The sequence below is a fragment of the Ursus arctos genome, unplaced genomic scaffold (assembly GCF_023065955.2).
Source record: "Ursus arctos isolate Adak ecotype North America unplaced genomic scaffold, UrsArc2.0 scaffold_4, whole genome shotgun sequence".
NCBI lineage: Eukaryota > Metazoa > Chordata > Mammalia > Carnivora > Ursidae > Ursus > Ursus arctos.
Genome location: NW_026623056.1, coordinates 68,607,434 through 68,621,627, shown reverse-complemented (window position 1 = coordinate 68,621,627; position 14,194 = coordinate 68,607,434). Strand labels below are relative to the sequence as shown.

Sequence of the window (14,194 nt, the reverse complement as noted above, 5' to 3'; positions counted from 1 at the left end):
ATTATTTTGTTCTCAGGACCCTCTCAAGTTGTAAGCATCTCCCTCATTGAGCTGTGATTCAAATGTTTAAATATAAATATTTTTATTACAATGTGGTCTCAAACTTAAGCAAACTATGTTATTTGAAGAACAAAAATCCAGTCCAAAGCTAAAGGAAAACTGACTGCACTGGACTCTAGATATGGGAGGTTATATTCTAATATGGTTTACCATGGAGTCTATTTTACTAGCAATTTAAGGGATTTTCAAGGACAATGTTGACTACATGTAATTTTTCACATCTCAAGTTCACTCCAGAACCGAGCTCACACCTAAAATTTCACTCCACTGTAAAGTACAAAAAAGAAATCTTAGCTTGAGCCAGACATAAAAAAAACTCATACTTACAAGATATGTTAGTATATAACAAATTCAACGGTGCCTGGGTGGCTCAGTTGTTAAACGTCTGCCTTCGGCTCAGGGCGTGATCCCAGCGTTCTGGGATCGAGCCCCACATCGGGCTCCCTGCTCTGCTGGGAGCCTGCTTCTTCCTCTCCCACTCCCCCTGCTTGTGTTCCCTCTCTCGCTGCCTGTCTCTCTCTCTCTGTCAAATAAATAAAATAAAATCTTTAAAAAGAAAGGGATATAACAAATTCAAATTTCAAAAGAATCAATGTTTTCATAAAATACTGAGTTTATCTGGAATATTAAAAAAATGATGACCTTCACAAAATAATTTCAACTTACCGGGCATCTGGTTGGCTTAGTCAGTTACACATCTGCCTTTGCCTCAGGTCATGATCCTGGGGTCCTGGGATCAAGTCCAATGTCAGTCTCCCTGCTCAGCGGGGAGTCTGCTTCCTCCCTCTCCCTCTACCCCTTCTCCTTGCTTGTGCTCTCTTTCTCACTTTCGCTCTCTCTCTCAAATAAATAAAATCTTAAAAAACATAATTTCAATTTACCAACCCAACTTGGGGAATACAGCAATTAGGCAAATGCCATTTATCTTTAGTGTAATTGCTGCGTTTCTATAGCATTTAAGTCAAAATGGAAACACCATTTGATTATAGTATCTCCACTTACAGGGATATACCTACAAAATCAAGTTGCTATAGCACATGAGGAATAACTCCATAACCATAAGAGTAATGCTCCATTACTTAAGCCCAGGGTCTCCATTCATTCACACTGGATTCCCCATGCAAGGCACTCTGGAGTTACAGTACTCCCAACCATTTAATCTATCTAATCTGTAGAGACTTGTTTTGGCTAGCTCTGTATAAGCACTTTATTTTTCTCAAGAAAATAAATTCTTGGGGTGTCTGTGTGGCTCAGTTGGTTAAGCATCTGCCTTCAGCTCAGGTCATGATCTCAGGGTCCTGGAATGGAGCTCCACATCTCCCAGCAGGGAGCCTGCTTCTCCCTCTCCTTGTGCCCCTCCCCCCAGTTGTGCTCTTGCACTCTCTCTCTCTCTCTCATAAATAAATAAAATGTTTTAAAAAATGAACTCTTATTTCAAAACCACATTTTATGTGAGCAGAGAATTGTGGTAGAGTCTTATACGTAGTAAAATGTTTCTAAATGCCAGAAAATATCCTCTGGACTTTTTAAAAAAGATGTATTGTGTTTAAAAAAAATCAACCTCAATCATTTGAGAGGAATGAGGGATGGCAGGGTTTTTTGTTTTTTTTTTTTTTAAGTTGGTGATTTAATATTTTCTTCTGAAAAATTGCCTCTCACTAAAAAAATAAAATAAAATAGGGGTTAAATTTAAATATTGTTAGCTAGTTACTTTTGATTATTCTTATGCAACTCATTAAGTACTTCAAATTAAAGTTCATAACCATGATTACTTCTTAGTCTCTCCTCTACGTTGTACTATCCTGTGCCCACACTCTTTTTTGCCCACACTTCTTTATTATGTTCAGTTAGCCAACATATAGTACATCATTAGTATTCGATGTAGTGTTCCATGATTCATTAGTTGCGTATAACACCCAGCGATCATCACAACACGTGCCCTCCTTAATACCCATCACCCGGCTACCCCATCCCCCCACCCAACTCCCTCCTGAAACCCTCAGTTTGTTTCCTGGAGTCCATAATCTCTAATAGTTTGTCTCTCTCTCTGATTTCTTCCTCTCCCCTCCCTTTCCCTAAGTTCCTCTGTGCCCACACTCTTGAATAGAATTTTCCAAGTCAAGTTGACCTATTTGCTTTCATAAAACAGAGGTAATAGAAATGTCTGAGAGAAAATATGGCTGGGGACAAGCATAAACCATCATATTTCTCATACTTTATTTCTTATAACAAAACTATTTGCAATCTCTGTAGATTTCACTTGTTTTTCTAATTACAATGTCAGCCCTATGAAGCAATATTTGTATATTTGAAGCAACCTTGTATCGGTTGAATCTTATTAGAATAAATTCTAAGACACCTTTCAAATATTTGTTTAACAAGAAACCGATTTCATTAAATATTCTTTAAAATAATTTTTTTAAAGTATATGAATGTACCTTAGAACATTGGTTCTTAAAGAGATGCAGGCTTGGCCAAGGAGGTGGGAAGTCAGAATCTTGTCATCCCTGAAGAAAGAGGTAGAGAACATTCCCAGAAGGAAGTTAGAGACAGTTTCAGATGTGTCAGAGTGTTCAGAAAATTTAGGACTGAAAAATACCATTTAATTTCAACAAAAGTTGGTATCTTCAGTGAAAGCAGTTTTAGGCAGGTTTGCAGGGAGCCTTTGGAACGCAGACAGCTGGCGGCTGGAGGCAAACAGGATGTTAGAAAGCAGAAAAATCTAGTGGTGGGAGTCCTTTCAAGAAATTTGGTGGGGGAAAGAGAGAGAGGAGGCAGTAGCTGAATGGAGATATGGCGCTAGAACAAAGACTACAAAATTACTAACATAATTAGAGAGCTTGCTTATGTACAGAAAAGGATAGAGAAGAGAGGGAAAGACTGAAGACTCGAATGGGAGAAGGGATAACCAGTACAGCAGAAAAACCCCTGGGCGGAAGCAGATGAGGTCGAATGGGATTCATTTTTATAAGAAAAGAAACTCTGCCCCGTTGTGACAGAATAAGGAAGGATTAATGGGCAACAAAAGTAAAATTGGAGTATGTCTCTGGGGTCTATAGTAAAACTGCACGTTTCTATACATTGCTGTTTGCAGTTTCTGAAATACCCAGTTTCCTCCCTCCAAGTACACATATCTCCCAGCCATATTCCCATATGTAACTCAAACAGCATTTCTGGAAAGACTTCCTTGGCATGTGTAGTCTGCGTTAGAAGTTTTCCTCGTGCTCCCAGATGCTCCCTTTGCAGTGCTCTGTGCATATTTTGTCCGATAATAGGCATTTACTCCTCAGTTTCTTCCTTTAGATGGCAAGCACTTTGGAGGTAGAAGCTTATCTTAATTGCCTTTGTATTTCACAGCCTCATCCATGGGTTTGTATTTGTTAAACTAATAGTCACTTCTGCTTATTTAAATGAATTGTCATATGCATACGTCCTATGAACACTGTTGAGTGGCAGGATGTGGAGATAGTAGGTGATCTCCCTGTCCTCTCGCTGTGAATGTCTGTCTTGGCTTGCTTGATTCACTAACCCTTCTAATCGTCTTTGCCCTGTAGCTATTTTTCTCCCTGAACTTGGCTTTACTCCATCCAGGTTTTGCATACATGGCTCCACTTATCCTTTCTCTTCATTCCAAAAGTCATCTTAAGTAAGAGATTTTTTGTTGCACATTAGGACTTAATGGAGAAATGCAGGAATGCGTAAGGAAAAAACACAAAGTAGGATATTAAAAAGCAGGGTAAAAACCAGTGTAAATTCTCATTGACAATCAATCCCTAAGATAGGGAAATTCTCACTGGATATCTTTCTCATAAGAACACAATATGCCACCCTTTGCAACTGCCCTTGCCTTCTCTCTCCCTCAAATTACTTCTTTATTTTTCTCTCCATGCCATGAAGCTTACCCCTCCCACCAAGGACTGTGGTAGGTAGAATAATGGTCCTCCAAGATGTCTATGTTCTAATCCTTGGAATCTGTGAATATATTATGTAACATGGTAAAGGGCAACTAAGGCTGCAAATCAGGTGACCTTAAAATAGGGAGAGTATCTCAGATTATCTAGGAAAATCCAGTGTGACCACAAGGGACTTCGAAAATGAAGAGGATGGTAGCAATGTCTGTGTCAGAGTGATGTAATGTTAAGAAAGACTCCACTGGTCACTGAGGGCTTTGAAGATGGGAGGGGCCCCAAGGAATACTGGTGGCCTCTAGAAGCTAGAAAAGGCAAGAAATTGCATTTTCTCCTGGAGTCTCTAGAAAGGGACTCAGCACTCCTCACACCTTGGCTTTAATTCCCTAAGATGTTGGAGTTCCAATTTACAGAACTGTAAGGTAATAAATTTGTGTTGTTTAAGCCATTAAGTTTGTCATAATTCATTACAGTAACAGATAGAACACTAATACAAAAACCAAGACAACAAATCCAAATTCACTTTAATGGGAAATATCTTAAATCTTTTACTCAAAATCTGCTGCAGCCTGAGCTCTGGGACCTTCTTTGCCAAATTAAAATGAACATTAACAAACTTTCCTTTACAAAATAGCTATTCATCCTTTTGATGAAAATGGGAAAGAGCCCTCTCCTGTTCAGGCTCTCTTACCATAGTTATGGGAACGTTTTTCATTTCTGTCACAAATACCCTGTCCAACAAATGGTTCTAGAAATAATATCTTTTTCCCAGGAAGATGTTAAAATATGTTTGTGTATATTACACTGTAGTTGTCCCCCAAACTCTTCCAGTTTGACTCTTACAACTCAGCATTAAAGACCTACATATTGAAAAGGCAGAGTATTATGCTTAATGAAATTAAACATCCTATGTCTAAACCCTTTATATTGTTCAAATAGAGATTTCTATACTGGATGTGACTAAAGTTCTAAGACAATCCTTCTCAGACTTTAATGTGCAAACAAATCATATGGGGATTTTATTAAAATGCAGATTCTAATTCAGAAGGTTCAGGTAGGGCTGATTCTAAGAGTCTAACTTGCTATTACACTTCTAGATGATGATAATGCTCTTGGTCCCTGGACCATATTTCAAGCATCAAAGTCATAGGAGACCTTAAGGGTCACAGTAGAATCTAATGGTTGAATTCTATGCCTTTATAAATTAAATATAGCAAAATAATGTACTTACTAAATCTTGGTTTACGGAGCAAAGAGAAAATTCTTTAAAATTATTATTTGGAAGTGAAAATCCAAATAAAATGACAAGACCTTAAGATTATGAGTTTTATTTGCAATTGCTGATGGCCTTATGAAACAATTCTGTTTCGATGACTCCATGATCGTGAAAAACTGTGTATTTTCCGAGTGTGTAGGCCAAGCATATGTTTCCAATTCGGCTTCCACTATCTTATTGCAAGGACTTGTTGATCCGTGTACCGGGAAAAGATAGGATCAAGAGGTCAGATGCCGTTAGCTAGCTTCTTTTCCTGCTGCTGTCATTGCCTGAGAGGTTCCGAGCCTTCAGTAGAAACCTTGCATTTGGCAGGGTTCCACATCCAACATGTTGCCAGAACAACAGTGCAACAAATCTGTTCCTATTATCTAGTACAAAGCATGTCAAAGTCCCCTTGACAACGCCCGCGAGGACCTCCTCCCTCCGTGGTCTGCCTCTTGCCTCGCCCTCCAGTCTCACCTTGTGGCAGTCTCTCTCCTTCTTTGTTTCATCTCCAGCCACACTGCTATTCTTTTCAGTTCTTTCAATATCCCATTCTCCTTCCCACCACAGGCCTGTGTTGGTGCTTTTCTTTTTTGTAAATACAACTCTCCCCAAACACTTCACTTTAATTCCTAATCATTTTCCCAATCTCAACTCAAAAGCCATGATCTCCTGAGAGCCTTCTTCGACTCCTCAGACTAAATCGTGAGTCCTTGCCATGCACTCTCAAAGCTTTATATATTTTTAAGATTTTATTTGTTTATTTATTTGAGAGAGAGAGTGAAAGAGAGCAGGAAAGTGGGGTGAGGGGCAGAGGGAGAAGCAGACTCCCCACTGAGCAGGGAGTCTGATGCGGGGCTCCATCCCAGGATTCTGGGATCATGACCTGAGCTGAAGGCAGACGTTTAACTGCCTGAGCCACGCAGGCGTACCCTCAGAGCTTCTTCAAATGCACTTATCACAGGGCATAATTACATACTTGGGTGATTGTCTGACCACACTTTTTCTCCCTAATTAACCATATGTTTCATGAGGGCAGGTTTACGTCTATTTCCCCCACACTGTACCCATATTGCCTAGCACAGGAGAAAGCATCTGATAAATATTGATGAAGGAACGAAGGAAAAATTGCTTTCTTAATGGGCCTAGACAGCTAGCATTAGAACCAGGGACATCTTTTCTAATACAAAAATGGCTGACTTGGAAATGCAATTTTAGAACAATGCTTTTTTTTAATTCATTGGTAACTAGTCATATGTGAAGCTGATCAGTTCTTACCCATATGATATGTTTATTCATTTTTCATTTGTCACTAGGTACTCTGCCAGGTGTTGGAAATATGGGTGTGGACCTGGCTGGGCTCCTCTCCTTGGGCAGCTGAGCCCAGTACACACCCCCTGCTGACTGCTCAAGTGACCTGAGATAGGTTTGCACACAGTTTTCATTTGTGTCTGAACTATGGTTCCAATGGAGAATATGCAGCCAGGGCAAGGTTAGTATCTGACTCATGTCATTTCCAGGATAAACATCTGTGTGGACTGCCTGCTCTGTGTTTTAAACAATAGGATAGATAAATAGTATTCCACTTCAGTGAATCATGACAGAGCCTTGGCCACCTCTTCCTCTCAACTAAGTGTTGTTTGCAAACTCAACAATGACAAGAATCTGTGTTATGTAAATGCTTAAAAGATAATACCTGCACACTTTACAACACTCGAGCCATAACGTTTCCATTGCAGTTGGATGTGAACACAAAGCAGACATTTTGATGTTTCCCCTAAACCCGCAAAACAGATTTTACCTATATATATATATATATATTTAATTTTAAAAGGAATGAGAATATAAACATTAAACAAAACTGAAGACTTCTATTTTAGTTTTAAAGAAACTCTTTTTCGATGTACAGTCAAGAGGCACTTTATGAGAACTTCAGGGTTTCACCAAAGTGAACAGCTTCTCGTCAGAAGAAAAATGATACCTACTTTGAAGATTCATTCACAAAACAAATACTTATTGAGTTCCTCTTTTATGCTAGGCATCCTCACCCATTCTCCTAGGAACAAATGTTCTTACACTCATGGATTTTGTTTTTAGGAGGGGAAACTAACAAGGTAATGAATGCTAGTGATAAATATTATGATGACAGTGTGAGGGTGTACTGGAATAGTTACAGGGAAGGCTGTTCTAGAAAGGACACACTTGGGCTGAGATCCAAATGTTGGGAGGAATGCCTTGCAAAGAGCTGGAGGAGGAGCAGAAGGCATAAGGAATGCAGAAGACTGAAGGCAGCAACCATGTTGGCGTAACAGAGAAACAGAAAGAGAGCCAGATGGCCCGAAGCTACAGTGGGAGGTTGTGGCCAGATCATGGAGGTTGGTATTTTAAGGGCAATTGAAAAATCACAGGTGAGTTTCGAGCGGCAGTGACGTAATGTTTAAAAAATTACTCTGGCGTTGCCATGGAAAATAAATTAAAATTGAGTGAGAGAAGATGGAGAGAGATCAATGAGGATATTGCCTTAGGAAAAGGTTCTAGTTGCTTGAATCAGGACACTAGCCATGGAACTGGGCTGAAGTTCTTGGAACCAAAATGCAACTCGACACATGAATACTGCAAATGAATCAGAATTCTTACACAAGAAGGTATTCCGTGGGGTAACTGCCATTCTCCACAAGCCATTTTTTGAAATCATGTTATGGTTGTGGCTAGAGATTTTTAAGTTTGGAATGTATTTTCTAAATCCAAGTACTTACCAAACAGTATTTAGAAAACAGAATGGTTTTGTAGTTCTTATTTCACCCTATTACCCAAATAATTGTTCAAAACACTTGCGGACAAGTGCATTTACGTTTCACATTAGAGCAGCTAATGCTTCAGTTTACAAGAATCACCTGTATAGTATGGTTAACCCTTTCATGATAGGCTTTGCTTAGAGCCTATTTTCCTTTAATGGCCAAAGATCTTAAGGTTGTGAATCACCAGCGTATAACGCACGAATACTCTGTCAACTTCTTAAATTAGAATTTAGGTAATAGAGACATTTTACATTGCCATTGTAGATGGGATTGAATTTGTAAGACTATTAAAGAAGATCACAAGTACCTTTAGTAACAGCAAATGATGTTTAAAGAATAGTAATTTCTAAATCATATTTTCCACTGAAGAGTAATTCTTCACAACTATTTTTATATGTAATGAATTGCATCCATATTCAGAATCATAGCCATACAGTTTCACACGGTATGATCTATCCATTTTCAAAATTGCCTATGTCAAAATTTCTCCTCTTTTTGAATAACAAACTACATTTCTGAAAAGATACTCTATGTATCCATTGTTGTTTTGGATCTCTGAAAGCGTAATTCACAGAAAACTGTAGCTCACCGATACAGAATGTTTTAATTAACAATATTGAACAAATAATATTTCTGGTTTGCATTTTTCACGTTTGAACCTGAATGAAAACTGAAACTAATATTTTATAGAATGAGATATTTCTCCCAATTATTTTCTGAATTTTATCATGCATAAAAAAACAGAGGTTTCAAGGAAGGCTGGTCAATGAGTGGACTAGGAAGGGCTGTTCTTTTTCTGTTGCTTTTATAAAGACTAAAAATATGCCTACATGTGTATCTTCCTCACCATTATTTTCTGGAGGAGTTTTACTTTCTTTTCTACATTAAAACTCAACATATGCAATGAGAATTGTAATTAAAAATAGTTAATAGAAGTATAAAAGAGTTCAAGAACAGTAAGAGTCATAGTATTCATATGAATAAAGTAGGGTTAATTTATATTGCCTGGTGTTCAAACAGAAGAACAAAATTCAGGGCTTTAGAATATTACTCTAGTCTCCTAATTTTGAACACTCTTAATTAATTTCATTTGTGATTTGCAGCAATTTGAAACCTATAAATCATAAATTTCATAGCAATCATAAGATGAAATGAAAATTTAACTGTAGGAAAGAGCTCCCAAGTTTTTTTTTAGAGAATTAAATGGTGAATTTTGTGCTGAATTAAGTATCTAAGAGACACAGCTATAGCCAAAATGCTTCGAGAAAAAAAAAATTCCATTTTCAAAGAACGTTAATTACTAATATTATGAGAAACAAGTTCTAAACCTTGGTTTTTTGGGTAAATTATATTTTGATATAATTTCAAACTTAGTGAAAAGTTACAAGAATCATATGAATAATTCCCATATATTATTGACCCAGACTGATCAACTGTTTATATGTGGTCACATTTATTTTATCATTCTATCATCTATCTACCTATCTATCATCAATCAACTTTTCCTGAACCATTTGTGTGCAAGTTGCAGAAATCTTGCGGCTTGACTCCTAAGTACCCAGTGTGTATTTTCTAAGAAGGATATATAATTATTAAAATCCAAAAAACTCAAGCCAGCTCCTGTGTGGCTTGGCATGTCCCCATCCTTCTTTGAGTGCTTCCATACTTTCTGTACCAAGCTGTTCCAGGTCCATCTCATACTTCCCCTGTACTAGCTGTGGATTCAGTCATATCTCTAAGGAATGTCATATTTTTTAGGACCAAGATCTGGGCTCTAGGTAATCACTATATATTTCAATTGTAGTTGACATGAGATCCCATGCCCATGTCCTTTGAAAGCAAGTCTAGAATAGGGATGTATCAGTTCATAAGCACAAAGAGAGAAGTACTTGCCGCAGTGTTGGTCAAAGTGAAATACTAGAAATAACTCAAATGCATCAGCAGGGGGTGGATTAAATAAAGTTGTGCTATGGTTCCATTATAGATTACTCTAGAAGGTAAGAGACTAAGTTAGATATTAACGTGCAGCTGTGGGAAGATCTTTAGGACAAGTTTAACTAAAAAAACATGAATATTCTTTTTTATTTCTGTGAAGTAAAACTCCATGTATTTTGAAAATGTTAATGCTGAGAAAAAGGTCTGGAAAAATAATGATTAATTCAGAAGAGGGATGTGAATTTAGGGAGATTGGAGATTGAATTCTATTGTTTATATCTCTTCAATATCTGAAATTTTTTGACAAGAAAATGTTACGTATTACTTAAAATGTTTCTAAGTTATTGGACAAATTGACTTCTAAACCCATAATCTTAACAGCAAATGACACCAGAATCTTTGGCTTTTCCCCTTTTAGTTATCTGTGGTTGCATAATAAATTCCTTCACAACTTAGTGGCTTGAGGCCTGGAACAAACATTTATTATCTCACAGTTTCTGTGGATCAGAACCTCGCATAGCTCAATTGCGTACCTTAGGACCAAGGCTTCTCAAGAAGTTGTAATCAAACTGTTGACTGGGATCGCAGTCTCCTGTGAAGGCTCAACTAGGAGGAAATCTTCTAAGCTCCCTCACGACAGGAATCTTCCCACAGGGCTACCCGAGAGCAAGCGATCCAGGAGAATGTATGATAGAGCCAACAGGAAGGAAGCCATGCTCTTTTACAATGTAATGTTGGAAGTGATACCCATCAGATTGACTCCATTCTATTCATTAGAAGCAAGTCATTAAGTCCAGCTTGTGCTCAAGGGTTCACACGTGGTCGTCTTAGAGGCTGCCTACCACATCCTGCCCTCGATAGAAATTTCCCTGCTCAGAAACAAAAGCCTTCTAAAAATTTGTGTACTTTTTAGAGTTTCGGAGAAGAAGGCCCCCTTCTTTTTATTTTTAACACTTGTAACATACTAAAAATAAAGGTATATACAAAGAGTCAATAAAATTGTAATTTACCTTTCTTGTTTACATTATACAACCTAACCCTTTCAGGATGCAAATATGTATATATTTTTCTATTTAACAAGCTAATTTCAGAATTTACAAAAAGCTATTAGTAGCCTACTATATATGGTATGGTCTAGTACTGATACAAATTTCAAGTTATGAGACACATAGTTTCTTTTAATCCTGTAAGAGTTTATGTTACTCCTTTTGGAAAATATATGAAAGTCAAAGCTTGAGGCCCTTCATGAACATGCAGTTTCAGCCAAATGATCCTCCTGGTAAACTTTCTTGTGACAAGCTCGAAGTTATTCAATATAGAATGGGTTTAGTGCTGTGGGGTTCCAAACTTTTTTCTATTACACAAAATACTATAGACAGCCTTATTTTAAACTTAGGCTAAAATTCTGCAAAACAGAACATAAAATTCTGCAGAACAGATAGAACAGAATATATATACATTCATAATATGAATATTTAAAAATCTTTAAGATCAAGCCCCCCGAAAAAAGATCTGAGCCTTACTGATGGCTATTCACAGTCATGAAACTGTCTTGGTAAGCAGACGCAATTACTGTCCTAGGGAAGCTTATTCCCTACTCCTGATGTTTCTTTCATGTGGGGGGAGCCATACTAACATGACACATGAGTTTTTTCCTTTCTCTTTCTCTCTCTTTTATTTTCTGGTGGGTTTGTGGATCCACTAGCCCAAGCTGCAGAGAGGACACATTTGCTCTGTTCCTCCGTGCTATTCGTTCTTCTGGGCAAGCAATCACATGAAGAAATCCGTGACAGTCCAATGCTATCTGCTACTGAACAGGTGAAGTAAATGTGATTTCAGAGTTTCGGGGGACCGTGCTCATCTGCCTTCAGATAAATCAGATTCTCCAAAATGAGCTTTAGCGTCAATAAAAGTGATATTTTGCTCACCATTTGTCGTCTCTTTAGATTTCTTTTTCCATTGGTTCAGAACTCATGTGGGAAACAAATGTGTTATGTTGGTAGCTCCCTCTTAAGAGTTGAATTGTGTCCCCTCAAAAGATACGTTGAAGTCCCAACTCTCAGTACCTCAGAACGTGACCCTACGCAGCAGGTGGGTGGTTGCAGGTTTACTTGGTCTAGGTTAAAATGCAATCATACCGGAGTGCGGTGGGTCATCAATATAAGATGAAGAGAAGAGATACACAGGGGAGATGGCCATGTGAAGATGGGGCAGATTGGAGTTAGGCTGCCACACACCAAGGAATATCCAGGGCTACCAGAATCTGGAAGAGGCAAGAAAGAGTCCTCCTCTAGAGGCTTCAGAGGGAGCAAGTTTCTGCAAACACCCTGATTTCAGAACCTCAAGGCTGTGAGGGAACACATTTCTGTTGTTTTAAAGTACCCAATCTGTTGTACTTTGCTATGGCGGCCTAAGGAAACCTTGCTTAAAATAGCAACAGACATAAAACCGGAATGAATAATCTTGAATTTTACTTTCTCCTCTTCATATCAAGATGGAAAAAAATCATTTGAGAGTTTTCATTTACAGGGCGCCTGGGTGGCCCAGCTCATGGTCACAGGGTCCTGGGATTAAGCCCCATGTCAGGATTTCTACTCAGAGGGGAGTCTGCTTCTCCCTCTCCTTGTGCCCCTCCCCAGTGCTTGTGCTCTCTCTCTTGCTCTGCTCTCTCTCTCAAATAAATAAAAATCTTAAAAAAAAGAAAATTTTCATTCACAATTGGTGTTGATGAGATCAGTTTAATCTTAAATTACTTAACTTTGTTAAATTATAGACACAGCTCAAAAGAGATCCACGAAGACCTCATTAAATTCATTAATGACAAACATTAACTATAATTAATTAACTCTAAGGAAAAGATTTGAGCTCAGTAGTGAATATTTTCATGATTAAATGCTTTTTCCTTTATGCATACTGTAGATTACGTATTGTGGATCTCTGCACATAAATTGCATTTCTCAGGAAGTTTTCATTACAATGTGCTATTTTTGCACATTAAGATATTCAATACATAGTTTGTATCTTAATGAATAATTTAGCCTCGGTAAATGCATCTTGGTGAAATATTTTTCTCTCTCCTTACTAGAGTGAAGAACCAATAAGCACTAAAGGATCACTTGGTTTTTGAAAGGACTCCATTCAGTGCATTCAAGACAGCCTCCTATCAATGGTTAAATCTCACTAGAGATGTAAACGGAAGAAAAAAATCCTTCCCATAGAAGATAAAGCATATCTGTATGTGTGTTAGATGGAAGATCCTTTAGTTGACTGAATTATCATTTTGGAACAGAAAACAAAAAAGATCATGAGGGAAACATGACTCAGTTTAATTTACTAAAAACAGAAATGGACTCAATTTTTACTTCCTTATGCGGTTCCTCTAGGGGGATCTGTAACACGGTTGATACAGAATCATTCCTCTGTGAATGTGTCAATGCTTTTGAGATAAGGGAATAAGCTAGATGACAGGGGGAGGCATCAATTGCAACTCCAAAGGGGAAATATATCTTTTTCTTCAGAAATAAATAAAACGTATTATATTTGCCAAAATATTTTGTCATGCCTTTGATTTAATTTAATCTGGAAGAAACAAAGTAGCACTAGTGAGAGAGAGTCCAACAGCTAAAAATATCTGTAATAAAGAAACAAGGCCTGAATTTAATTTGATTTAGAGTGCTCAGTGTTGCTAAGCACTGTAACGCAGTAATAAACCTATCCCTTTTACAACTGTGCATTGATATAGGCAGGTTAGCATATCAATTAGCTATGTTTTAAAGGTAAACTTCTAAACTGATTATTTGGAACAAAGGACCTGTTACTTTACTGTAAACACTCTAGTCCCCGGGCTAACCTACAGAAGCCTATTTAATACATGGCATAGTCAGGATATTATATTTGTGATAAAAATATAGAAAAAATGTATAACTGTTCTATGACTATTATGATAAAGCAAGAATGGCTACATCATAGCCAACTCCAATCATGATAGTGAGCATTGAGAGCTGTAATTTTTTTTTCTTCTTTTTAAAGATTTTTCATTCATTCATTCATTCATTCATTTAGAGAGTGTGAGCAGGGGGAGGGGCAAAAGGAGAGGAAAATAATCTTAAGCAGACTCTGTGTTGAGCGCCGGGATCCATAATTTAACTTGAAGGTGTAAACCATACATACAGAGCAACTAAAGTTCAAAATACTTACGTATGAAAACAACATCAAAAGTCCTGTAGCTGATGCAA

The 14,194-nt window shown here is 37.7% G+C and overlaps 1 long non-coding RNA gene across 2 annotated transcripts; it reads left to right on the top strand.

The window, feature by feature from the left end:
- Positions 1-7,516: 7,516 nt before the first annotated feature.
- LOC125281476 (uncharacterized) lies at positions 7,517-13,496 on the top strand. Of its 2 annotated transcripts, none has more exons than XR_008957361.1 (3): positions 7,517-7,601; positions 11,665-11,777; positions 13,045-13,496. It is a non-coding gene; the product is annotated as an uncharacterized LOC125281476 (long non-coding RNA). The 2 variants fall into 2 exon arrangements; XR_007188737.2 differs by having other exon boundaries at positions 7,519-7,634.
- Positions 13,497-14,194: the final 698 nt, after the last annotated feature.